Source organism: Carettochelys insculpta, chromosome 16 (genome assembly GCF_033958435.1).
Source record: "Carettochelys insculpta isolate YL-2023 chromosome 16, ASM3395843v1, whole genome shotgun sequence".
Classification (NCBI taxonomy): domain Eukaryota; kingdom Metazoa; phylum Chordata; order Testudines; family Carettochelyidae; genus Carettochelys; species Carettochelys insculpta.
Window position 1 is genome coordinate 33,955,790 of NC_134152.1, and position 13,050 is coordinate 33,968,839.

The 13,050-nt window shown below is 43.7% G+C and overlaps 1 protein-coding gene across 1 annotated transcript in view; it reads right to left on the reverse strand.

Moving 5' to 3' along the window:
* The window catches only part of CACNA1H (calcium voltage-gated channel subunit alpha1 H), a 493,948-nt gene that overhangs the window by 389,540 nt on the left and 91,358 nt on the right, over positions 1–13,050 (reverse strand). The window lies entirely within an intron of this gene.

Genomic DNA, 13,050 nt, shown 5'->3' on the forward strand with positions numbered 1-13,050 from the left:
ACAGAGCTGAAGCTGATCTTGTTTGTCACGCGTAATTGCTGCATGGCAATTTCAATTTCTCCTAGCCTCCAATTACAAAGTAAAACCCATTCTCCACTGAAGATAATTGAGACCATTGCTGCAGGAGAGTGCAGCACCCTTTATTAAATAAGGACCTCTCTCTCTCTATCTGCTAAATGAGGATAATACTAATTAATATACCTGAGGGAACTGGAAGGCCTGATTCACAAATATTTTTGAAGGGCTTTGGGATCGTGGAGAGTGGGGCTCTGAAATTGTAAAGCATCAATATATGAGTCCAGGAAACTGATCAGCTCACTGGCTCTTATGCTTCTGAATACAACCCACCTTGTTCTAAAACCCCACATAACTTTTATAAGGCAGTATAGTCATGAAAGACACGAAAGTCAACAAGAGAGTCTTCCTGCTGACTTCAGTGGGCTTTGGACACAGTCCATAAAATGCCCCTATAGTGACTCAGAAAATTCCCATCCCAGTTCAAACAGTGTGTTAATATGCTGAATTTGAATATAAAAGAAAGCTCGGCTGTTTCTCTTTGAATAGCGGTGCGAAATTTCTTTTTCAGTAACACGCATACTCTTAAGTCATTAACAGAATGGCCCATTCCATTAAAATGTTGACTAACTGGTTTGTGGATCTGGAGTGTTTTGATGTCTGTTTTGTGCCCATTAACCCTTTGTCTGAGGCAGTCAGAAGTCTGTCCAATATACAAAGCATCTGGGCATTGTTGGCACATGATGGCAAATATGATGTTAGTAGAGGAGCATGAGAAAGTGCCCGTGATGGCTTAATCTAATTCTTGACCTTCCCCACCTCCCACCCCTCCACTCTCTGATTTGCTCACCTTGACCATTTTTTTCTGATTTGTCCTCCTTGATTACTGTTTTTGGTTCTCCGTGCCTTAAATATTGAGTCTGTTCTGGTATGGCTATGGTCTGAAGAAGTGGGTCTGTCCCACGAAAGCTCACCTAATAAATTATTTTACTCGTCTTTAAAGTGCTACTTGACTGCTTTTCGTTTTGATAGTATATAGACTAGCATGGCTCCCTCTCTGTTACTATTCATTTGCAAAGTGATTTATCAAGAGTAACACATTTAGCTCCCATTCCCAGAAGGCAAGTAGTATCAGAAACCTGTCCGTATCGGAGGTGCTACTGAGCTAGAAGATCCTGAAAGCTACCATCCTCCTATTATATTGCCAACATTTCTTCTGATGCTCCCAATCATGTTTTACCGACGCGGTACAGAGTGGTGTTTTTAATGTGTTTATTTATGTATTTATTTTTGCTAATATGTACCATACTATTACATGTTGTTACAGCTCCATGTTGTTTACTTCGGTTAACAAAACAACACAGCTGGGGGAGGAGGGACTCAGGAATGCCTCATTGCTTACTGGTAGTTAAAGTGAGTTTGTTCTCTCTTCCAGGCAAGTGGCTGAAGGAAAATACTATCTTTTCAAAAGTCCATTTCTAACCAAGCTTTGCTGCTGCAGGTTGAACCTCTCTAGTCCAGCACCCCAGGGGACCTGACCTGCACCGAACCAGAAAATATGCCAAATCGCAGGAGCAGCAGCGCTGACAGTCACTGCGGGCCCAGGGGCAAGATAAGAGAGGAGCCTGGCTCCCTGACCTCCAAAGGAGCTGGGCCAAGGGGAGGAGGGATGGGGTTTAGAGCAGTCAGTCCTGTCCCACCCACATTGCCTCAGAGCCGTGTGCTGAGCAGCGGTACAGTGGTCCGCAGTATTTCAAAGGGCCCAGGGCCCCAGCTACCGCTGCTACTTTGGTAGCACTGGCAGCTGGGACTCCAGAGCCCTCTGAAATGCAGGAATTAAAGGCAATTGCCCCCTTCATGCTCCCCACCTATCACCCATTGGCAGGCCTGTACAGGAGGTCAGTATTGTCTAGCAGCATTACCAAACACTTCCGTTGCCCACTGGGCTCCTAAAAGACATTTAGGGGTAAGTTACAGCTAAAGAACTGCCCAGAACACTGAGAGCCAGGACTGGTGGCTGTCAACAAACTTTGTGGGACCGTGGGAAACTTGGCTGCACCCATGATCAGTGGTCTGGCTAACGAAAACCATGCCGGGCCACAGATGTTGCCAGACCAGCAAGTGCTGGACCAGAGTGTTTCGAACATCTGGACCGTGGTCTACACAAATGAACTCAATTCATAGGCTCCAAGGCCAGAAGGGACCACTAGGATCATCTATTCAGCACTCCTGTACAAAACAGGTCGCAAAACTTCCCTAAAGTGATTCCTAGAGCAGATCCTTTAGGAAATCATTCAGTCTTGATTTTAATACGGTCAGCGATGGGGAATCCCACAACAAATACCCTTGCACATTGTTCCCATGGTTAATTACTTTCGTTGTTAAAAATGCACACCTTATTTCCACTCTGAATTTATCTAGCTTCAACTTCCAGCCATTAAATTTTATTATACTTTTCTCTGCTAGACTGAAGAAACCATTATTAAATATTTGCTCCCCGTGTACGTTGGAATATGCCCTTCTCTTTCTAATTTTCATGGGTCTGATGTGTAACCAGCCATACAATATCAATAGGAAACAAATACCATTGACAGTTAATAACAGCAGCATGCTTAAATTCACTGTTCTGCCATGTACTGTGAACACCTCCCACCGCACCCCCAGGAGTCTCATAATGGTTGCTTAGCAACCAGGCACTTAGAGAGAGATATGCGGGGGGAGCTGCTCTCCAGAGAAATCCCTGCACAGTTCACTCAAAGAATTTCATGTCTGTCAGGCAACAGAGTTCAATAAACAACATATTCATCCCCAGCCCCTGCCCCTTCCTGTTGGATGGTAAGGGTTGCACTAAGTTGCTAGATATTCCCCTCACCCTCCCCCGTAGTAAAGGCAGAAGCATTTTGTTTCAGTCACAGGAAAAGTTCTCCAAAACAAAGAATTATCCAATTTTTTTTCTTTTTTTTGCCAGAGGCACACTGAAAAATAAAGGCAAATGTCCACCCATGTGACAGTCCTTTAAAAAGACGACCAGCTAACCTCTTAGAAGAAACAAAGAATTCTCTCTCAAATGAGTCTTAATCTGCTTTCATCTAACGGCTTTTGACACTTGGCGTGTGCTATTTCCTGATCACTTCATGAACCGGATCCAAAGGCTAGTGAAAAGAATGGAAATCATTCCACTGATTTCAACAGTCTTAGGAGCAAGCCCTACATTTTCACGCAAAAAAAAAAAACCCACCAGACTTTCTGGCAGCCTGAAACAGGTAAGTGGTACAATCGCTCTTCTACAGATGGGGAAATTGAGGCACAGAGCTTCACATGAACTGCCTGGGCCAATACAGTGATTTGATGGCAATAAGGGGATTCAGTCTCAAGTGTTTTTAGCTCTCTGCTGAATCCACTCCACTGCATTGCCTCTTTCCACCATGTGTCTCCTTCAAATCCATTGGCAGGGTTTACTGATGTAGTTATGCAAAGTATTCATTCAGATGCAGAGAACAGACTAATGTAATACATTCTGTACTGAAGTTCTATATTAATGTTCTTTAATGCACACAGGGTACAGAGTGTTCAAAGTGCACAAAGAAAATATTTAAAAAACTATGAATGAGAATTTGTAAGCTGACAACAACTACAAAGAAAAACAATATCTAACACAAGAAGAAATGGATTTAAACGGGCTTTTTCAGTATGCTTTGTCTATTAGCGATAGGTGCTTTCAGCCTAGCTAGCCTCTCTTGCCCGAGTCATACTCTGATGCCATTCTCTGATGTCATAATCCCACATTGGTACCAATGACAATTACTGGAAGATCAACTAGTAGCAGAAGAGGCAGCTGTAAAAGAATCCAAATACATATATATTTGACATATACTTGGCAGTTAGCAGGCATCTACCAGCCGTTATGGACTGGATGTATGAATTACGGAGTGACTTTCTCTGCTTTGTTTTAGTTGCGTTTGGTAATTGCAGGGGTCCTGTCTGGCCTTAACATTTACGGATAAGCTCCTTGAAGTTCATCAAAGGTCTGCCATGGACTTCAGCGGAGCCAGGATTTCACCTAATGCATTTACAGGTGAAGGCAAAGTGATGAAAACAACATGAAAGAGAAATGCATGACGCATAAGTCAAATCTACTTCAAGTCTTTTTTTTTTTTAGTCTAAAGCTCACTCTAGATTTTTAGCCAGGCGTAAATCATGGCCCAAAGTAACAACTGTGGCTAACTGGCTAAAGTGGTGCAGATTCTTTGGAAAGAGAGACCCTTTGGGCCTAGGCACCAAGCAGTGACAAGGAAGTCAGTGTCAGTGAGTTTGGACTAAGCTCTGGGTCCAAGGACAGCACAATATTTTCCCCAGAGAGGAGTTAACTCACTCACTCATAGGGTACATCCCACCCTGACGCAGTCTATCTTCCAGAGTTCAATTTTGTGGCCCTGGCAGGGAGACGCTAAATTGGACTTTCAGGGCACCCACATCAGCACCAGTACTGCCATGCCTTGTTAGAAATATGGGAAGTTGACAGGAGTATTTGGTCCTATCTACCTCCCTTAGTGGAGACAGTACGGGAGCCCAAATTAAGGGATGTAGTTAACGTAGCTGGAATTGCACACCTTAATTCGACTTTCTGCCGTAGCATAGCCTTACCCATAGCAAAGTTTACATGGAAAACAGAATCTTCACCCCATTTAATACTTCCCTAATAGATCATTAGAATTGAATACACAGGGCACCACAGTGACAAGAGTGCTGTAAGCACCTAAAGAGTGGAAAGAACGGCTTTTATATCTCACACCTACAAACAAAGCAGTATACCCTGAAAAAACTCCTAATACCCCATTCCTGTTTGCTCAGGAACCCAGCTCAACCTCTGCAGTGGCTTGGTGATGATGGGGGGTGGGAAGCTTGGTGTACCTGCAGCCACAGGTTCAAATCCTGACTGTTGTCTCAGAGAAGCTGTAAAAACTCAGAGAGTTTGGGAGGAAGTGACAGATAGTGATTCAGATGATAGCCTGGGATTATGGGAAACCCAGGCTCAGCTCTCCTCTGCTACAGGGCTCATGTGTGACCTTGGGCAAGCCAAGCACAGTGTTTCCTGTAAGCTGGGTTCTTGGGAGCCACTCAGGAGACATTCAAGTACTGCCCAGCTGATTAGCAGAGTGCCCACAGCTAGGTTTTGTTTCTACTGGTGGTTCACATAAAATATATTCTGCACACAGGTAAAAAAATTCTACACAGGGGAAAAATTAGAGGGAACATGGGTCACGCAGGGCTTGTTGGGGCAAGCGAGGGAGTGATACTAGCCTGTCATTTGTTATCACATTTGGGCTTGCTCCTAGGTGACAGAGGACTCCCTCAAAGCATATTAACAAACCATCAATGCATGGCAGCAGAGTGCATGTCGACAGGATTGTGCAAGCCAGATTCACAAAGCATCCTGCCATGGTCCAACCACCTAACTGCTTTGCGTCTCTGTGCCTCAGTTCCTCCTCTGTACTGGAAGGATAATAGCACTGCCTGCCTCACAGAGGTATTGCGAGGACAAATCATGAAAGGCTGTGACGCGCTCAGTTACTATGATAATCGGGCCATACAGAAGTATCTCAGATGCATCAGTTGCTGGGCACTCATCACCTCAGGGCTCCATTCTTTGCACCAGCTCCCCAACGAATACAAGATCCAGTTCATTCTTTTTGCCCTACAGTCAGAACCCTTCGTGGGATATCCTTGGTTTCCTCTCTCCCCCCACAATGGTGACCTCTCACGACAGCTCCCCATCACTGGAACAATCAGAGACAAGGTGAGTGAGGTATTAAATCTTTTATTGGAGCACCTTCTGTTGGTGAGGGACTGGTCCTACCGAAGAGCTGTTTGGAGCTGAAAGCTTGTCTCTCTCCCCAACCAAAGTGACTCACTTCATCAGATGCAGGATCAAGGCAGCAACCCTCTTTGTTGCTGGCATAAAGAGAAAAACTCATGGAAGGGGAAAACATTCAGTATTAGAGACATGACTCAGAGGCGCATATTGCTGGTAAAGCATATTGCTGGTAACCCATAAACAAAGTTAGTCTGTCATTCATTACTCCTTGAAGACCAGATGCCAGCCAATCAGCTCTCTTAATCTGAAACATAATGTCCCTAAGCGCGTCCCTGAGATAGCGAAGACAAACGCTGGTGATGACTGCCCTTCTCTTTTCTGTAAATGTTACAGCCATGACTTTGTTCCCATCTCTGCAATATTTGTGCCAGTTAAAACAACACTGGTGATGAGGGAACCACTTCAGTTGCTGCCACCTTTTGATTTCCTGAAGAATGAATTCATTCGTGACACACAGATAGTAGGAAAGAGTAGGAAAGCATCAACTACCTTGATGTTCTCACCATGATGCAGAAGGCTGTCAGGGCAAACCAAATAAATTCAACTAACAAGGTCATTTCACAAAAGGCAAATTTCTAGGGCTGACAAAGTTTTCTACCCTAGTTTTTTTAGAGGGAGTATTGGACTCTCAATTAAATGGAAATTTGCCACCAAAAGGGTCTGCTTTATTTAATAAAGGTCTATGTTTTTGTCACAGTAACATGCCCACTTGCTCAGATTAATATTCAGTTTTTAGATGAAACACTGAAATTTTTTACAATAAAATAAACACTTTTCTGACCAGGTCTACAAATCACCTTCAATGGACAGAAACCAGACCGTGAGCAGGTCCCAGGGTGAAATTGTTTTCTACCCCTACATACAGCCGGCCATATCAGCATATCATCAATGGCATTTTATGCAATACGAGGACACTAAAGCAGCCCAGATTTCCAAACCAACGCAAGCACCAGGAAATTTTTGTTTTATTGGCTAGATCTTGGTTTTCTCTACCTGTAATAACGAGGCCAAAAGATCTGCAAATTTATACCATGGTCTGGGGACACCAGAATCTGAATTTCAGCAGGAAATTGCTTGTTCCCTCAGTCTCTTTAATAACAATGACCAGACAAGCATGGATTCTTGCCAGTCTGCCTTCCACCTGGAAGGGTTGCGACATCTAGCAAAGGAAACTAGTGCCAAGTGGAACAATCCTGTGCGCATTGCACATTGGTTTGGAGTTTGGTCATTGCTCCAGTCTGGGGGAGTTGGAGCTCCCTGTGAGTGGGAAGGAAGGATGGATGGCTGAGGGTGAGTGAGGGAAGCTATTAAGACTGGAACAGGGCCATCCCTGTACTGAGACAATGGGTCTTTGAAAACCAGGACATCTATGCCAAGACAAAAATTCTTGTATACTGCACAGTGCTTATTCCAATGCTTCTGTAGGCATGTGAAACCTGGACAACACACAAGCGTAATTTAAAGTCACTTGACCAATATCATCAACACTGCCTCAGGAGAAACCTAAATATCCGTTGGGAGGTAGATGCATGAACCCCAGCATCCTGGAAGAGTTGAACATGACCAGCACCAAATCCATTATCGTTCACCAACCACTTTGGTGTCACATGGTTTGGATCTGCACCTTCCAAAACAGGTTCTGTTTTCTGAGTTGGAGGAAGGACAGAGGAGTGTTGGGGGCCAGAGGAAGAGGTTTAAGGACACGTTGAAGGCACCCACGGAATAGTGCAGCAAGGGCGTCAACATTTGCGAGAACCTTGCCCAAGACCATCCATAGTGGAGAGTGGTAATCCATGATGGGGTGGTGCAATCTGAGAGGTCCTGCCACAGTGCAGACGAGGCAAGGCAGAGAAGAAGAAAAGAGTGGCAAAATCTGCCCCGCATCCTTCCAATAGCTACTAACACCTGACCCTTCTGTGATAAGGCCTGACGCTCTCAAATAGGGCTGATCAACCATCAGCAGACTCACAAGTAGAGTGACACGAAGACGCATTAGACTCATTATTGGATGACCACAGAGAAGAGGGCCCTACCAACAGCAGTTCACCGCCTGTGCACTCCCTCCCGCCTCAGCTACTGGTGTCCCCCTTCCCCACCGAGGTGACTGGGTCCAATCCTGTACTCCATGCTGGTGGCTGATGCGCGTTCTCCTGTCCCTCCCCCACGCTGGGTGTTTTTGCCAGGATACCCATAGCTAGAAGGTAGGACTGGATTGATGGAGGGAGTCCTGCTTGCACCCCTGCAGCTGGCCTGATCTCTTGGGGCACTGAAGCCTTCAACCCCTCCTCCAGCTTCTACTCTCATTTCTCCCCGGCTCTATCCCTATCCCTCGGCAGGGTATTGTTGGGCCCAGGGTCAGAAGCACAGATCACCCCTGCCCCAATATTTTGTTGCAAAAAGGTGAACATCCTTCTGAGCTGTGTGAACAAGAGTGTCATAAGCAAGACACAAGAAGTAGTTTTGCTATAATCTGTGCTGATCAGGCTTCTACAGAAAAGGTCCGACAGCAGTGACCAGACTAAAGTTTTCACACAGACCTTCTTGGGAGTCTCTTTTGCTAAAAGCTCCCAAAAAATTTTCTTCCCCTACGTCATTTTCAGTAGTGGAACCAATTCCCCATCCTGATGTGAGGGATGGAGGGTGGAAGAAGCTTTGGACATCCCCATCTGATGGCAAGAAGAAAAGTTTTGAAGCTTACAGAAGCACAAGCACCGATGAAAACACCACCCCACTTTTCTTCCCTACTGTGGCCCATGGAAAATAGGTACTTTGATGGTCTGTGATTAGGTTATTACAAACATAGTAATCATAGAACCTGCATGCAATTTCACGTTGCTGCCAGTGCTGGATAGATTGCATCCAGTTCTATGTGTATACCTAATGTTATTTATTGCAGCAGGTGCTGAGGTTTGTAGAGCAAGGGAAAAAAATGGAAAACACTTTAAAAATTAATGTAATGGGTATGAGCTCAAATACCATAGCTGTAGCTCAACTGGCTAGAGTGTTCTTCCTTTCCCGTTGTTAATAATGCCACAGTGGCTCAAAAGAAAATTTCCAAGGTAGTTTTCATATTAAAAAAAACCCATAAAATTCATTACTGATAACTATTTATTTTGAACCCAAAATTGGCTTCCCGTAACTGTGTGCACACTCATTCATACTTGCTCAGGAGTACTGGGACATTATCACCGATTATAAAGGAACACTCTGACCCCCCAAAGGGGTTATAGAGCAGGACAGGTACCTCTGGATTCGGAAACATATTTTCTGGTTCACTGAAGAATGTCATGTAAGATCGCAAATGAGGGTTGGTGTCTCGGTGGTTATTAATACAAATGTGAAATACGTACACTGATATGGCTCAGTCCTGGGACCAATCTTGTTCAACTTATTCATCAATGATCCAGAGAAAGGGGTAAGCAGTGAGGTGGCAACGTCTGCAGATGACACCAAACCGTTCAGGATAGTCAAAACCAAAGCAGACTGTGAAGAACTTCAAAAAAGATCTCGGCAAACTGAGTGATTGGGCAACAAAATGGCAAATGAAGTTTAATGTGGGTAAGTGTAAGGTAATGCACACTGGGAAAAATAACCCCAATTATACATACAATATGATGGGGGCAAATTTAGCTACAACAGATCAGGAAAGGGATCTTGGAATTATAGTGGATAGTTCTCTGAAAACATCCACGCAGTGTGCAGTGGCAGTCAGTAAAGCAAATTGGATGTTAGTTATAATTAAAAAAGGGACAGAAAATAAGACCAAGAATATCTTACTTCCCCTATATAAAACTAGGGTACACCCACATCTTGAGTACTGTGTGCAGATGTGGTTTCCTCACCTCAGAAAAGATATATTGGCATTAGAAAAGGTTCAGAAAAGGGCAACTAAAATGATTAAGGGTTTGGAACAGGTCCCATATGAGGAGAGGCTAGAGAGACGGGGACTTTTCAGTCTAGAAAAGAGGAGACTGAGGGGCGATATGATAGAGGTATATAAAATCATGAATGGTGTGGAGAAAGTGAATACAGAAAAGTTATTTACTTGTTCCCATAATATAAGAACTAGAGGATACCAATTGAGATTAATGGGTAGCAGGTTCAAAACTAATAAAAGAAAGTTTTTCTTCACACAGTGCACAGTCCTTGCCAGAGGAAGCTGTGAAGGCCTGGACTCTAAACAGAGTTTAAAAAAGAGCTCGATAAATGTTTGGAGGTTAGGTCCATAGATGGCTATTAGCAAGGGGTAAGGTATGGTGACTAGCCTTTTGTCGAAGGCGGGAGATGGATAACAGGAGACAAATCGTTTGATCATTGTCTTCGGTTCACCTCCTCTGGGGCACCTGATATTGGCTACTGTCGGCAGACAGGATACTGGGCTAGATGGACCTTTGGTCTGACCAAGTATGGCCATTCTTATGTTCTTATACTATTAGGGACACGAGGTAGGTTCTTAAAATATATAAGGAGCTATTATGGGTATACAGAAAACAAATTATTTTAAGCAAGGAAGTGTTAGCCACTCACAGTGGTGAAAAACAGGTTTTCTGTGAGACAAAAGATGTTTATTCGTCTTTTTCTCTCTGTCAGGATATAAATTCATTTACATGCAAAGTCAAATGTTAACCAAGAGCTGTGACATCATTAGACAGGCAGCTCACTGGGGTGGTGGGGAGAACAGCCAGGGGTGATTTTCCTATCTGGGATCCAGGACTATGAATTTTGGGGGATATACCTGCAAGGCAAAGGTGATACCCCTTCATCCTGCACCTTGGAAGTAAACAGTGTGTTTGTGTTCATGAAAACAAAATCACAAGCAGCCGTGGTTGAAATACTGCAGAAGACTTTGGCTAAAACCTCTTTAGACAGAAGGTTAACCTCTCTCAAGTTTAGTCTCCAGAAAGAGTGTTTCATATATAACCATTTGTTTCCATTATCCTTATGCGCTATCACTTGACTCTGATAATAAACGTATTCTTGTTTTCACTAAAAATACAGCTCAAGGCTGTTGTATTAAACTACGTGCTGTATCAGGACTTGAATCTTACAAACTGGTGTGTTCCGCTTCTTTGGAAACGGAGAGCCTGGCAGTTCCGTGAGTAGCCAGGGTAGGGGCGGGCTGTCACAGATAAGCACTCCGTAAGGACGAGGGTGCAACTATTGTGAAACTGCAAGGCAAGGTACAGGCTGGCAAAGCTCAAAGGAGAGTGCTTGTGCTGACCCCCAGCTAAGCATTCAAGACTCCCTCACACTGGAGGTGGGATGTCACAAGGTGACACAGTCCCAGGTACCCTAAGAATGGTCACAAACACTATTTTACTTTTGAAGCTGCTCCATAATATGGCTTTTGCAACAACCTGAGGTGGGGGCAAGGGTGACGTTTTGGACCTTAATTTCTAGCACTCACTTGCAGATGACTAAACCAAGAGCTTAATGTCCTTACAGCTGTGTGCTGCTGAAGTGATCCCCAAGGATCCCCGAGTTCTGGCGTGAATCGTGGTTTGGAGCAGGAGATTCATGCACTAGACAGTAACATCTGGACTGGTCTCTGAGGGAGGAGCAGGTGACATAGCAGTGCAGTTACATCACTCTCAGAAACTCTCCAGGTATGTGTATACTGCAGTTGGAAGACGACATCTACCTAGATCAAATTAGCCCATATTTATGGACGCATGATGTGATCACACATCCCCAGCACAGTGTAGACATCGCATCAATCTTAAATGAGTTCCTACGATTGCAGCTGGCAGAGGAGGATAGGTCTGGAAGAACCCTTTAAAAGAAGCAGAACCAAGAAAATGTTGGGAATTTAAATATGTTTGATAATATGCATTCTCTCTCCTCCTCTTTTGCCAGGTATTTGCTGGCAGCTTGAGGCAATAAACAAACAGGCCATACATGAGGGTTGGGTTCACATTATATACATCTCCTAATGCTTGATATTTCTTGCACGCCGATTACTGGACTGGATGGAAACCTACCTTTCCTCCAATAAAATACCTAGAATATGTCCTCTCTTCTTGGCTCTCTGTATCCTCATCAATTCCATAACTTTGAAAAGTCTAGCTTAAGACACCAACTTTCTTGGACTGCAGTTAAATGCTTTACTTTTGCTACACTGCTTGGGGTCAGGTGAGATCTTAGAAAGCAGAAGTCAACATTTGCCATTCTGCTTTTTAAACCAACTCTTAAATAAGTGAGCAGATGTTGCCCTTTTTAAATGTGACATTTATCTGAAAGCGGCATGAATGTAAGAGTGTAAAAATTCCTATTTGCAAGGTCCGTAAGTTCAAGCTGCTTCGAGCCAAACATGGCAATGTAACTCCATAACTGCATTTCCATTACTCCTCCAAGACCATTTACAGAACCTCCAGGTGTTCAGTTCTACTAACAGAAGTGTCTCTTCCCATCTGATATTGAGCGGTTTGGCAAAACTTCGCTTAAGAGCTATTGCAAACCTCAGCCTATGACCAAGGCAGTTTAACATCCCTGCCAAGAATACAAAATTTTGAATTAATTAAATGGGGCACTGCAATCAAGCACTCGGGACTCAAGATGGTCTCCTCCCCTGTCCACAGTAAGCCCAGATGACGCAAGCTGAGGCAGGGTGCTGAAAGAAGCTCATCCATCTTAAAGTATGTTTTTGCAAACAAAAGCTCTGGAGTCCTCCGTCTAGGATGAGTTTGGCAAGCCAGGACTCGGAGGGTAGAAAGGAAGAAGTGTATTTTTCATCCTAGAAAGCCCTTAACTTGCCATCAAAAATGTAGAACTAGCTTCTTTCTAGTAACAGAGAGGTAGCCATGTTAGTCTGTATTCTAACAAGACTAAAAAGGAGAAACGTAGCACTTTAAAAGACTAACAAAATGCTATTTTGAAATAAGCTATTACTAAAAAGAGCTATTCCAGAATAGCTCATTTCAAAATAACACTGCTACATACAAAATGCATTTTGAAATAGCTTTCGCTTATTTTAAAATAGAGCTGTTGGACACACTATGGCATATTTCAAAATAGGCTCTATTCCCTATCAACACAGCCCTTATTTTGAAATAAGTCATCATAGGCACTATTTCTCCTGGAATGAGGTTTATCTATTTTGAAATAAACCAACTGCTATTTCTAAATAGTGGTTGCCTTATGTAGACACCAGCAAAGTTATT